Genomic DNA, 6,570 nt, shown 5'->3' on the forward strand with positions numbered 1-6,570 from the left:
CTTCAGGAGTCAAGCTTGAGGTTAGGTGCTCTTGTCCACTAGTTAATGCCACATTGTATCGTCAACTTGTGGGTAGTCTCATCTACTTGACTCACACACGCCCTGACATTTCATTTATAGTTGGCATGGTTTCTGGCTTCATGCAGTATCCACATGAGCTTCATTGGAAAGCCGCCAAACGCATCCTACACTACATCCAGGGTACACATCATTATGGGATTCACTATGCAGCAAGCACAAGACTTCTCTTGGTTGGCTACATAGACTCCGATTGGGCTGGAGATCTTGATGTCCGTAAGTCTACTTCTGGTTACAACTTCCACCTTAGTTCGGGTCCCATTTGTTGGTAGAGCAAGAAGCAACATGCTATTGCTCTCTCCTTGACTGAGGCTGAGTATCGAGGGTTTGTTAATGCAGTGACTAAGGCCATTTGGCTTCAGCATATTCTCACAGAGTTTGGGTTCTCCACTCCATGACCGACAGTTATACATTGTGACAATCAGAGTGCTATTGAAATCTCGAAGAACCCGGTTCAGCATCAGCGGACCAAACACATCAAGATTCATATGCACTATAACCAAGAGATTATTCAGGAGTAGGTCATTGATTTGTAGTATTGTCCTACAACGGAGCAAGTTGTAGACATATTTACTAAACCCTTCACTGAGAGTAAGTTCCAACAGTTGCGAGTTGTGGGGGTTTATGATGTCTCATTAGGGGGGGTCAACTACCTTCTCCTTCCTCTCTTATGGGGGGGGGGGAAGACTTTTTCCTCTTTGAGGTTTTGTCCTTCTTCTTTGAGAGTCTTTTGTACATTTTTCTCTCTTTTGGGGGGGAGTTTTTTCCCACTGGGTTTTCTCCCTTTCTCCATTTGTGAGAGATTGCATTGCATGGGTTTTCTTGCATTTTCATATTGTACATGGGTACCTATCATGGCCTAGTAGTTGAGACCCATCTTGCATTGTTAACTTGAGTCTTCATTCCCCTAAGTTGCACTTAAGGGGGGGTTTTGGTGTAATTATTTATTCTTATAGGATATAATTACACTTTACTTAAGTTAACTTAGGATAATGCATCTCATCATATTTTGGATATGAGACACTTAGGGAAGTGTGCACACAGGGATGTAGCTTGTAGGTGAAATTCCACCTTTTGTGGTCTTATCTTGTTATTACACTCCACCTTCGGTGGGTGATCCACCTCATGTGGAATATTATATTGTTTCTCCTACCTACCCCTACTTTCTCTTACCTACCCTTGTTTCTCATTGAGCTACATGTCATGATTGTGTGCTCACATATCCATTTGGCCTTGCCTATATATGTAGGCCTATATTCATTTTATTGGTTAATCTAGTTGATCATTTGTATATTGATGAGAATACAGTTTATTCTTGTCATACTTTTGTCCCTCTTTTGTGCTTTTCATTGTGTCCTTGATCTTGGCAAAATCTCACATAATTATTTATAAGTATAAATAAATTATTATTAATTTATTATATTAGATTATTTTAAAATATAATATAATATATATTTATTAAGATATTAGTATTAAAATGATATCTAATATATAATTTGATATATGACATTTGAAATTTAAGTTATTAGTAGATCGAAAAAATATATTTATATTTATATATATTATTTTATAATATTAGGTATAGAAATACATGTTAATTTAAAATATTTTAAAAAATATAGAATATATGTTTTTTAAGTTTTAGATTTACAATATACTTTATTATGTCTAAAGCTAATTAAATTTTAATAAAATATTAATTTATTATTTTATTATTTTAATAGTGTGAATCTAATCGCTATAAAATAGCTACCTGATTTTAATAGCTATATAGTGAGAATGTAATGCTCAAATGAATACTAGAATCATATTTTTTTGTGGGATGCTAACAGGTTCCAACATTCTTATAAAGTGATCCCATCTAAATAATTTGGACTTAGAAAGCATTTCAAGGCCACAAACATCACAAAGATCATAGAAAATGTAACGAAAAAATTCTAACATCCTAGCATTAGGATAACTCAAACTAACACACCGAAGTGAGTGCGAGATGCTATGAGAAATTTAAAGGATATTCAAATTATTATATTAATTTCCCCCCCACTTTAGTGATGTATGATCTAGACTCAATATGCACATTAAAGTAAGCAAAATTAATACTAAAATATAAAATATACCAAAATGGATATTGTAGGGGATGCAAGTCTTCAAATAAGTGGAACATAAAGGCTTAGAACCTACAAAATAAATAAATTAGATAATAAAAATCTGCAAATGATTAAAATGTTAGATGTGTAGAATCTTGTAAAATAGATATGTTAGTCAAATAAAAAAGTTAAAATAACTACAATAATGCATATAGAAAAAATAATCATGCAAAACAAACATATAAGAAACATGAAAGAGAAGGAGAGAGAAAGAAGAATCAAAGAGATAAATATCGAGGGGCATTTTCTAGCAGTGTACTATTAGAAGAAATATTAAGTATGGATATTAAGCTATGTTTTTTATTAAGAAAGTAGCAAAAATAAGGGTGCTGACCCTTAATACAACAACCCACAAGTAGTAAGAGAACAACAAACAAGTGGAGCAAGCCCCCAAAAAATAGGGTCGAATAAGCAAAAAGGAATACACTTGTCTAACCATCAACAACCTAGACCTAACTCAAAGAGGGGGAGAAACACTTAAGCCTTGACAATGAGGAGTTTGGGGGAGGGCGGAGGACTTCCCCTTTTGCCTGTGACAAACTGCAATCTAGGTGATACTGTCATTAGGACCATCAAGAGAGAGATCAAGCAGGAAGGACCTTGTAGGGTTACAATCAATAGTGCCATCAGAGTGCTGTTGTAGAACAACAATAGGTTGCTATAGAACAACAACAAGATACTGTAGAGGAACATGAGAAGAAAAATCAGTAGGAGTAGAGTGGAGCTGCAAAACAGGGGCAACATGAGTTGAATCCTCAGGGATAGGAGAAGCCACACTAGTGGCATCAACAAAAACATTAGCAATAGAAAGAGGCACTTCATCTTAGGAGGAGAACTCATCCTCCTAAGAGGATCCAATAAAATTAGAATTAGAAGCATAAATAGTCAAGTGATCAACTGCAACATCCTTCCACCAAGTAGCAACACCTTTGTGACGCGGAATAGAGAAATTCGAAGCTAAATGACCCATAGAGAATAATTTATGATAGCAAAAGGGGAGGCCCTCAAAATACAAGAGTTGTTTCCAAGGCCTATCCCCAACCATGAGAACCACATCCACTAGGAGAGGTGAAGAGATGTCAATATCGACTAAGATGCAGACAAAGGTGGAGTGGCCCATTGAAGATGACATCATCAACCTTCAAGAAATGACCAATAGAGTTACTAATGGCCTCGTAGCGAGTTTGCTCCCAGAAATGAAGGGGAATATTCAAAAGGCCAACCCAAACTGAACACACATTAAGTGGTTTAGTAAGAGGGTTAAAGGAAGTTGTCAAAGGATTAATAGAGAGAGAGAGAGAGTGAACTCCCCAAGCCCACAAATTGTCCAAAACCAAATCTTGATCAGCCAAAGATGCAAAGGAAGCAATGAAAAATAATTTTGCACAAGGAAAGAGCTCAATATTATGAGTTTCCAAAGGCTTCCAGGAGCCAGTCACCCAACGATGGAGGTTCGATAGAGAAGGCCAGAACCCAGAGAATCTACATGCCGAAGCACAACATTGGTAGAACCCAATATTATCCATAACATCTTATCCACAAACTACCATAGCGGAGGATTTGACACAGGGAAGAGGACGAACCCCCTTGGAGGGTTGGGCAGTAGATCTAGCCACATGAGAAAAGCTACACTTACTAGCAAAAGGAGGTCTAGGCGGGACCCTAACACCCACAATAGGGTCACCATCAATAGCAACATTACCAAATTGAGAAGCAACACCATAAGTCAGAGATTTTACAATAGAAATACCCCCTAGAAGGGAATCCATGGGGGGGGGGAGGCCACAAACTGTTCACTGTTAGGGAAGAAGCACCACCAACAAGAATAGAGACACCCATGCAAGGGGGAGGGGGACCTGAACCAATCATTGCTGACGGTATAGGTGGAATAATGAAGTTGCAATGAGCAACATCCAGGTTTGGGCGGGTCGAGCCATCACAACCAACATTCAAACATGAACGAGTGGGAGGAGCAACGTTCAAACAAGAGTGGGCAAGAGCCATCGTAAGCCTTGTAACAATAGCAAGCTATGTTGTGCTATGGACAATGCAATTATTTCATGTTGCATAGGCACTACAAATTGGTTTGTAGGGTGACCATGGAGAGTATCAAATAGAGGTAAGACGTATAAAATGTAACAAACTAGTAAGTTGCATTATGCGAGGTCTTTCATATGCTACGAAAATTGAAATTTTTTCATGCTACAAGGAGCATAAAAAACTCTTGCCTTAAGTGTGAATGCTTCAAGGAGCATGAAAGTGAGATGTGCATAAATAATAACACTTGCTTAAAATGATTGCATTATACAAAGAATACAAAAAAATGAAATAAAAGATATCTATAAGAAGAAAACACCCACAAATATGTAAGCATGAAACACATGATCTTGTGCTCATGATTGACATCACACAACATATGGATGTCACATAAAAACAAATAACATCACACTCAAATAGACATACTTAGGCCCATTTATTGACTTAGAGTTAGTATAAAACTATAGGAATAATAATCACAAATCATCATATAGAGAAAGGGAATGAAATAGTCATCATACTCTAAGACAAATGGAGCCACAAGTAGAAAGGAGGAAGTATACATGTGAAGAAAAAATATAATTTTGAGTCAACATGGAAGATGCCTAAATGCTTCAACAATTTACGTCATCCTTAAAAGTGGAAAATCTATATATGAAAAATATAAGAATTTCATGTAGAAATAGATGAATGAAACAACATCCCCATCCCCCCTCCCCCTCACCAAACCATATTTATTTACCTGCAAGGGTAAAATGGGTCTTCTAAGAAAATCTAACAAAAAAAGAAAAGAAAAATTATGGGGATTACATAAGAAACATGCACACATACACACAAGCAAATGAAACAGTCCTACACATCTATAAGAATCATCCTCAAATAGAGGATCCTCCTCCTAGTCTAGAACGCAAGGGGAAAGAGGATGGAATGAGAGAGGAAGGATTTCTAGATATGTGATAAGTATCTCACATTTGGCTAGACATGAGAAGTTAGGTGTATCTAAGTATTGTTTTTCAATACATCCTACAAGATAAGTATCAATAATCATGTAAAGATTGATGACAATGCCAAAATATTCGTGAAGGACTCAAACATGCAAGCCTCATAAGACAAAGCCAAAGAGTCATTATCAAGATATGTTTTCATTGCTAAGAGCGCAGGTGGCAATTGATTGATAGGTGGTAGAGAAGGTAGTTTAAGCTTGGTTTTGTAGTTAGTAGGAGGTAGAGGGAACTACAGTTTTTGTTTAAGTAGTGGGAGGGGGATATCAATGTCAATAGTGGTGGGACAAAATACATCAATAAAAACCTAGTGTTGGGTGTGCTATAAAGGGACAAGAGAAACAAGGAAAATGTTGGAGATAATGCTAATATTAGATGTGTCTAGAAGATAAAAACGGAACCAAATTAGGGGTACAAAGAAGAGGGTCCATCAATAGGGCCAAAATTATACAAAATTTGTAGTGATCTTAGACTACAGGAAGGATAAAAGTCACATAAAAAAAAATAGGGGGAGATGGAGGAGGAGACAACAAATCAAGAGCCAATTGATAGGAAAAAGACGCCTAGTATCAAGGACCTCCAATGTAGTTTTTTCTCTAGATATAGGGCATTGATTGTGCTTGTGATATCTTACAAAGTAGTCATACCAATTATTGGCTTAAAACTTAGTTGGAGGAAGGGAAATACCCCACAAAATTTGTTTCATTTCCCTTCTCTATCATAGGAATAAGAGGAGAGACAAAAGTAACCATCATGGGTTAAGAGACTCTAAGAACACAAGGTGAATTTCTCATCACAAGTCACTTTCCTCTTATTATCAAGGATGCAAGTGGAGGGATATTAGTGACTAATTAGAGGTGAGGACCCATGGGTACATGAGGTTATTTTATTGTTATTGTCAAAGAGATGGATGAGGGAATTAAACCAGCAAAAAAAGGGTGAGAACCTAGATAAGAAGGTCTACATGGCATGAGTGACCTTCCTCTTATTCCTCTTATAGCTTTTGGATTCGAGAGAGGGAATAGAGGCCACCATTAGACATCAAAGGACTAGAGGAGGATGTTGAGTAGAGGTTGTCATTAGTTGATTATAAGAATATATTAATATTAATATATATTATTTTATAATATTTGGTATAGAAATACATGTTAATTTAAAATATTTTAAAAAATATAGAATATATATGTTTTTTATTTTTTAGATTTATATAATAATTTATTATTTCTAAAGCTAATTAAATTCGAATAAAGTATTAATTTTCTTATTTTATTTAATTATTTTAATAGTGTGAATCTAATCCCTATAAA

The sequence above is a fragment of the Cryptomeria japonica genome, chromosome 8, assembly GCF_030272615.1.
Source record: "Cryptomeria japonica chromosome 8, Sugi_1.0, whole genome shotgun sequence".
NCBI lineage: Eukaryota > Viridiplantae > Streptophyta > Pinopsida > Cupressales > Cupressaceae > Cryptomeria > Cryptomeria japonica.